Consider the following 8668-nt stretch of genomic DNA (forward strand, 5'->3'; position numbering starts at 1 on the left):
AGAAATAAAGGATTGCCTTTTTAAAGTAGAAAGTTTAAGCAAATTGTGAAAAGATTGTAAAAATTAATCTTTCAAAGGAAACTCTGTGTGTGAACATATTAACTAAATACAAAAGGGTATTATACTTTTTTTTCTGTAAACACTATAATAAAAGCAGAACAGGGTTTTCTTAAGATGCCAATCCACTCTTTAGCAAAATTTGTAGAGGGTTATAAAAGGTTTGTGAAAATCTCACTTCATAGTCAAACTGGTTAAGATTATGTAGGATTGTCTACAAGGTTTCATTAAAAATTAGAGTTAATTTTAATAGCAAACTAATGCATGGGTAAAATTTAACTTTCTTTCTTGAATGGGATTTTCATGTAATTAAAAATGCTGATGAATGGTTTTTGCTTTTTCAGATTTTTGTCTCATCATTTTGGCAAAACAAATAACTTGTGGTAATCTAAAATTCTATTTCATAATATCAAGTGTTTTAAATTCTGAACATATTTAACAGGCTTCCCAAAATCAAACTTTAGTCTCAGGGTTGTCTTTCCTGACCCCTAGCTTTTGGGTGCTGCTGAGCGCCCCTGGAGCATCTGGAAAAGAGGTAAACAGGATTATTTAACATGTTTAGGCACATGGAATTGCCAAAATGATGTTTAATACTCTTCAGGTTATATTCTAGGGAATAATATCAACATATGTTCCAAAATGGTCTGGGCTGTCTAAGGTTCTAGTGTCTGAATATGTGCTATTAATCACAATTAAGGTTATTATGTTGGGTTATTGTAAGCCATGGAAATAACCAAATTTGTCAATCATGTTCTTAACTGTAACCACCCTGAACATTTTGTCATTTATAGACATTTGTCTTGTTTTAATTGTCTTCAAAAGATGGTTTATAATCAAGCTGTGGAACTTTAACAGGTGCTCTTCAATGCAGGTTTCTGATAACAGAAAAATGTACAGGACTCATAAAAAGCTAAAATGTTTAGGAATATCAAGCAGAACAAGAGTTAACAGAATGGAATGAACTAATAGAAAATTAAAGCAATATTCTTAATTTATGCTTGGAACATTGCTGATTATTATTTTGTTTTTCAAAGTCAAGGAAACTTTCTTAAAGGCTTTTAACAACTAAACAAGTTATACTCCTGTGAACAATATTTAAAACGTGTTTGTTTCTCTGTGCCTAGTTCCTCTAGAATTTGGAAACTAGTTGTAAGTATTCTTGAATTACAACAATATAGGTGTTCGCATCAGTACAACAAGTATCCGTTTTCTTTTGCAACAAGATACAACTGGAGAAACTGTTCTGTGGAGGCTTTGAGTGGAAGGGTGTGCTTCCCTTTAAGGAATCAAGCTTGATTTGCAAAGCCAATAAAACCCCCTTAAGAAAACTGGCCTCCTACCTGTCTACACAGTCTCTGTACAATATTACTGACCTGTGGTGAGCAAAAAAAATGTCACTTTCTAACAGACCTAGGAACTCCATGCTTCTAAAATCTCAGGAAGAAAAAAGTTTACCCAACTCACAGTTATTTGTAGATACAAACCCATGGCTGGGCTTGGTTTTAAAAAGTCCAATCTGAAATTCCTTGTGGAACAGAGAATTCCATCAAAGCCAATCAAAAAGGCCTATATAGAGGTGATTATTCTTGCTTCATTTTATGCAAATAATCAGGCCAAGTATACAACTAAAGTTTACTTTGCAAACAGCTAAGTCCTATCATAAGTTGTTTTTTAACAAAATGAGGACTAGAGAGACAGAAATTATATTTCAAAATTTATCATACATCTATCATTGGATTCAAGTCTCATTAGTCATTTTTAAATTCTTGTCTACGTTTTAAACTAACCATGCTAATTCTTGTAATCCAACCACATCTCCAGCTGTGGCTCAAATAAAACAGAAAGTGATAGGTAATGTAAAAATCTCAAACAATGTTCTAGCTGGGCAATTATCCTATAAATCTTGCTAGGTAGCCTATAACCCCAAGGTTTTCTTTTTTTGGGAAAGTAAGATCAAGAAAGTTTTAAAAAGCCTACCCCCATACACTCACTTAAAACAGCACAACACATCTAAATGGCTTACAGGTATCAAACAAACTCTGTTGTCATGGTTATGGCCTATAGTGCCCCCACTAATAATGGTAGTCTTAATACTCATATTTTAACCCTATATTCTAAACCTCCTTGTAAAGTTTACTTCTTCTCACCTAGAAACCATCAAGCTTTAAATGGTGTGGCAAAAGGAGCTGAAAATTAAACTGACCTTCTACTGCGTACCCTTAAATTGACCCAGGAGGAGCCCTAGCTGCTATTCCCATACCACGCCCCTCTCCAGCAGGAAGTAGCCAGAGTTTAAGTTGTCGCCCAATTCCACCTAACAGCAGTTAGGAATTTCATTCCTGAGGGGGGTGTTTGTTATAGGAGATAAAAATAAATTATTTGGGTAGACAGAGTAAAGAGAGTCCCCGGCAGAATACTTTCCTTCTAACAAAAAGCAGCTCAGAAATGGCTCCCTTTCTAACCTTGTGAAGTTCAAAGAAATCATTTCTCTTCTAACAAAGAACAACCTGAAAGGCTGTAAAAACACAGATAAACAACTTGGGCACAGAAAGAGGTGGGGGAGTCTCCTCGGTAATCACCAAATTTCACATTCATAAAATGGGCCCTAGTAAAAACAATGGGCCTTAATAACCACATTCCTTTCCCTTTAAGCACACTAAGATAAGGAAGCTAAAAGCAGGGGGGCAGGGGAGGATCCCTGCAGCTGTGCAAGAAGACGAGAAGATGTCTGGAACAGACACAGAAACTCTCCCTCCCAGATAAGCAAAACAGAGCAGCAAAAACTAAGAGTCTACCTATGTAATCAAGGAATTGGGTGAGAGCTGATAGAAAACTCTGCTCTATGCAGATAGCACACCTGATTCCAACTAAATCTTCAGGCCTTAGGAAGATAAGACACCCCTCCTCACTAGCCCATTTATAAAATCCCTGACTTTTTACTACAACTTGGAAACCCGCTCAGGACCCCTCCCTGTGACAGAGAGCTGTTCTTTCCTTTTGCCTATTAAGCTCCTGCTCCAATCTCACTCTACGTGTGTGTGTGTGTCCATGATCTTGATTTCCTTGGCCATGAGACCAAGAACCCTGGTATTTACCCCAGACAACAAGGCTGCTTCAGTATGACTGAGAACTTCCAGGTGTTGGAGAAATGAAAAATTTGCTGGGTAAAAGTAATAAACCTGATCTCCAACATGTTAAGTATAAAATGTCAATAAAATAGCATTTACTTGAGTGCACAATGGAGAAAAGAAACAAATAGTCTCAATAGGTTAAAAGCAATGGATTTAATAACATATTAGGCCTATATAGAGGTGATTAAGTCTTAATAGGACTTACTAGGAAAAACAGGACAGAAGAGCAAGTGAAAGGGGTCCAATGGCACTCACTGCATAGCGATATCCCGGATGAGCCCCCAAGATATGTCCAGAATTGGTTACTGCTGGTGGGTTCGTGGTCTAGCTGACTTCATGAATGAAGCCGCAGACCTTCGCAATGAGTGATTAATAGGATTAAGTTTAAAGTTTTTAATGTCTGACTGAATAAATGCATTTCCCTACACAATACAAAACATAAACTAAAAATCTGAGAGCATACTTCAAAAGCTGTGACAGTGAGAAATGAAACATAATGTTATTTTTAGGTGAGCAGAAGTTGGTTTTTTCATTATAAAAAATGTATTTTGAAAAGTAGATTGAAGAAGATATGTTATAAATAAAACAATACTAACACTATTTAAGTTCAATTAAATTCTAAATGGATTCCCCTTTTAAGGGAGCTTGACATATGCAATTGAGAGGTGAGGCCAGCTGGACTTCCTGGGTCGAGTGGGGACTTGGGGAACTTTCCTGTCTTACAAGAGGATTGTAAAATGCACCAATCAGCACTCTGTAAAATGCACCAATCAGCAGGATTCTAAAAGTAGCTGATCGCGGGGAAAATTGAAAAATGGGCACTCTGATAGGACAGAAGCAGAACATGGGAGGGGACAATAAGGGAATAAAATCTGGCCACCCCAGCCAGCAGTGGAAACCCACTCAGGTCCCCTTCCACACTGTGGAAGCTTTGTCCTTTTGCTCTTCACAATAAACCTTGCTACCACTCACTTTTTGGGTCTGTGCCATCTTTAAGAGCTGTAACTCTCACCGCGAAGGTCTGCGTCTGCAGCTTCATTCTTGAAATAGCAAAACCACAAACTCACCAGTAGGAACCAATTCCAGACACGCATGACAATGCAGTAGGCAATTATCAAAGAAGGTGTAAGCTGTGCATTGGAATTTCCACAACTATTCTGAAATATACAAAGCAGTTTTCATATAAAGACAATGGACAGAGGTTTGAAATCAAGCCTGTAAACAACTTATGATAGAAAAGCATTTTGTCTTTTAGGAAACATGGTGAGCTAATTTTTCATCTATGAACAAAGAACATTAAAATATGAATGACATAATACCAATTCTTGAACCATACGAATATTTTGCTTTCATCTTTTTTATTTCACATTACTTTAGTTTATTTGAAATAAATATTTCGGCAACATTTGAAATGACTTTAATTTTTCAAAGTTCATTTATAAATCTGTGATCATTTTAAAAACTACATTTTTGAAATTACTATAAGTTCTGTGAAAAAATTAGACATTATCCTTGCCATCAATAAGTTCACATTCTCGTTGGAAAGGTAGAACTTACCAAATTAATAGTTTATACTCACTAAATCACTGAAAGACTTCCTGATTAAATAATGGACTAAATTGAGAAAAATAATCTAGAACCAGATTATTTAAAAAATTACACAAATCAGACATGAATTTAAATTTAATATGATAGGCAACATAAAGATATTATAAGCTTTTGAACAGATAAATTATTTTTCTCCTATTATATGTCAAGACAAAATTAGTTTTGAGAAGATCAATCTAGCAGTAATATGGACAGATAATTAAAAAGGCAAAAAATTGAGTTAAAGAAACTCTTAAGAAGCTATTATTATGATCCAGAAATGGAAATAATTAATCATCTCAATTCATGTTCTACTTGTGAGAGTTAGATGGAAAATTGTATGTTAGTGATTTGAGATGTTTTAATTACTGACTTTCATGCATGTGAGATGTAGAGTGACAATAATATGTAGTCAAAAATGACTTTAAGGCTGGGCACGGTGGCTCACGCCTGTAATATCAGCACTTTGGGAGGCCGAGGCAGACAGATTACAAGGTCAGGAATTCAAGACCAGCCTGGCCAACGTAGTGAAACCCCATCTCTACTAAGAATACAAAAATTAGCTGGGCATGGTGGCAGGGGCCTGTAATCCCAGCTACTCAGGAAGCTGAGGCAGGAGTATCAGTTGAACCCAGCAAGCGGAGGTTGCGGTGAGCCGAGATAGCGCCACTGCACTCCAGCCTGGGCTACAGGGCGAGACTTTGTCTCAATAAATAAATAAATAAAAATAAATAAAATGACTTTAAAATTTGTAACCTGGAATACTAAAAGGATGACAGTGCCATATAGATTTCCGGAAATTATGAAGGAATATCTGTATTAATGAAAGCAATTTTACATTAAGACTATGAAAAAATACCTAATATTAAACATTACAGCATGAAGCAAAGATTACCTACTGTGAGGAATTTGGATGAATAATTTAACAATTTGAAACACTTGTTCACATCTTCCCGGAGAAATTAAATCCCAAATCCTGCTAAGTATCCATTTACCATCACAGCAAGAAAATAAAGAACAACAGACTATTTAAGTGTCAGAATTTCAGGTGGCTTGCATATCGTAAGGTGCACTGGATAAGAAGTAAATAATGAGCCACAATAAATGTTACAATATAGCATTATTTTTACACCATTCCTACACATTTTACAGAATCTCCAACCATGCTTATCAATTTCCTTCAGTTTTGAAAGTGCCTAGAGGATGTTTTGTATGTGATCCAAAATCTACTTTTAAGAATAATTCATATGACATCTATCGTTTTCTTTAGTTACTTTGAACTTTTTAAATTATCAAGTCCCCTGAAGGGAATCACTGAAATTTCCATCAGTGTCTGCTGAAGGGGCTGTTCCTACAAAGAGGTTTTGAAAGTATTGATGACACCTCTAATGTTGTCAATGACTGTGCCAAGACTGGTAACAATGCCTGAAAAATGGATGCCTATTGGAATATCCCTGACTCCTACTGCTGCCAAGGTTGCTGGCAATGACACTGCTGATGCTTTGTCCTCACAGTGGGCTCCTCAGTTAGTACTTCCTTCCTTCCTCCCTCCCTCCCTCCCTCCCTCCCTCCCTCCCTTTCTCCCTTCCTTCCTTGTGTTTTCTTCTTTTTCTTTTTTTATTCTTTCCTCATTTATTTTTTCATTTGATTTTTTAATTTTTAATATGAAAAACAAATTCATAAAGACTAGACTGAAAACAATCTTAGTGTCTTGAATCTAAAACAATCTTTCTCTTATCAAGACATATGGTACTTGGGCCACATAGGTGGATTTTAGCCCTGTATCTTCAAAGTTTCATAGGCTAAATTTCTAGTAAAAGTAGGTTATTCAAGCAGAAATAATAGAGCATAAATAAAAGATATCAGAACTGCAGGTGTGAATCTTGGAGTCAAATACCATGCAGTGAAAAGCGGATGCTCTCATGAAACCGTGAGAAGGTTGTTTCAAGAACTGAAGCTGAAGAACAAGGTGGGCAGCAGTGGCTGCAACTGGGGCCCCGTTAAGCTGTCAGACATTGGGAAAGTTGACAGTGGTATACAACACTATAAATTTCAATCAGTACCAAGAGGTCACATCCACATCCCAGAATAAGGAAGTAGAAAAAAAAAAAGATCTAACATTTTAGAGGAGGAAACCTATTGCCAATTATAGGGAATCTCTTCCTCCAATCACGTAATTTCATTTCCAGGTAAAGATAATATCCTAAGTATCTAGTTAAAGTGAAGCCTGATAATAGGGATAGAGGTAGAGTATAAGATATATTAATACAAACTGTATAGAATGAGTGCTAACACATTAGAAATATAGTGAGAAGACAATTATTGAATATAGCTGGTTTTAAGATAATATTATCATGTAATTTTGTTTTATAAGCAATCATTTTAGACATAATTGAAGAAACAATAATTGCAATGTGTTTTGTTAAGCCTAGCCTAACATTTCTCTCATCCAGCCTTTATTGTCTGCATTCTAAGGCACATTCCAGAAAAAATAATATTGCTATAGAAAACTGTAAATGATGAGCATGAAGAATGAAATTCAAGCTGCTTTTAAGTATTCATGTTAAACAGATATCCTGTCATTCAGCTAAAAAGGGAAACATGTTCTTGTTTATAATAACTTTCCAAAATAATCTGATATCTAACCTCATGCCATTTTCAATAAATTGTAAAATAATAATAATATGATCCCTAAGAACCCTGAAAGTGATATTTGTAAGGTGGGAATCGTCATGAAAATAAAAAGAAATAAAGAGAAAGTCCACAAGTGCAAATACTTAAATTGATACTTAAACGAAGAGAGCATACACATCTTAAATCCTGGAAAAAAAATTTCAGGTTGATTAATATCAAATCACAATTATTCAAAGAATTAAGTTAACAAAAATGCAAATTTTATAATATTTTATCAAGTACACATACAATCTACCTAAAATATAAACCACCTAATTTTGTAATATTGTGCTCTTTTTAACATTTATCTGTATATAAACATTGCATTTAATTTTATATTTTCCTGTTTATGACAAGTTATTGCAACAATTTGTGTAAGAGGACATAGTGTCTGAATCCAATCTTCCTTCACTTTCCGAAGGCCAATCTTTCAGAGAGAAGAGAGGCTGGTACAAATGGATATATAGAGTTTCTTCTGTATGTTGCTGGATATATATTTAATTTCTCAATTTCCCGAGAAATCATACCACTGTAAATATCAGGCTTTTAAAAACATACTGGACTTTGAAGGGACTGTTTTTATCTAAATAGCATGTTATATTGGATGCCTACTGTGAATGCTGTATTTTGCTTTTATGTTTGATCATTCATTTATTTATTATTTCCTTCTCTAAACATGAAAGTGGACATATTTCCATGCTAGTAATGAAATGTTACCCACATTATTTGGTTAGGAAAACTTTTCCCGCATCCAGTGAACAAACTCAGATTTATTTTTGGCCTTAAATGCTTGTCATCTTTTCCATCATGAACCCATGAGATTCATATATCCAGATGCAGTAATTTAGCCTGCCACTTACCTAAGAGCTGTGGTGATGCTATGAGTTTTACCTTTCATTGCACCTCTGGTGTCGGTTCATTTCTCATCTTCCATGTCCCATAGAGCTGCTCCGAGTACAGAAAACCCTTTGAAGTCACTTGGAACTTTGTGCTCTGATGAGGCCTGAAGGACATGCAAAGTAAGAAACATGGCCATGCTTGCAAATAAGGTGAAAATTCAATCATCTTTACTAACGGTATACCTAAATGCATATCTATGTGTGTCTGTGTGCAGTAAAAACAGCACAGCAAACTTTAATTTTGCAAAAACAGAATGTTTATTTGGATCTATCTATTACACTTAAGCCAACTTACTTCACATATGAAGAAACAGACTAAGT

General features: G+C 35.4%; 1 pseudogene; it reads right to left on the reverse strand.

Annotated features, from left to right (window-relative positions):
• LOC100609813 (beta-glucuronidase-like) overlaps positions 1 to 8431 on the reverse strand; it is a 46898-nt pseudogene extending 38467 nt beyond the window's left edge.
• Between the last annotated feature and the right edge of the window lie 237 nt (positions 8432 to 8668).

The sequence above is a fragment of the Pan troglodytes genome, chromosome 4 (genome assembly GCF_028858775.2).
Source record: "Pan troglodytes isolate AG18354 chromosome 4, NHGRI_mPanTro3-v2.0_pri, whole genome shotgun sequence".
Taxonomy (NCBI): Eukaryota; Metazoa; Chordata; class Mammalia; order Primates; family Hominidae; genus Pan; species Pan troglodytes.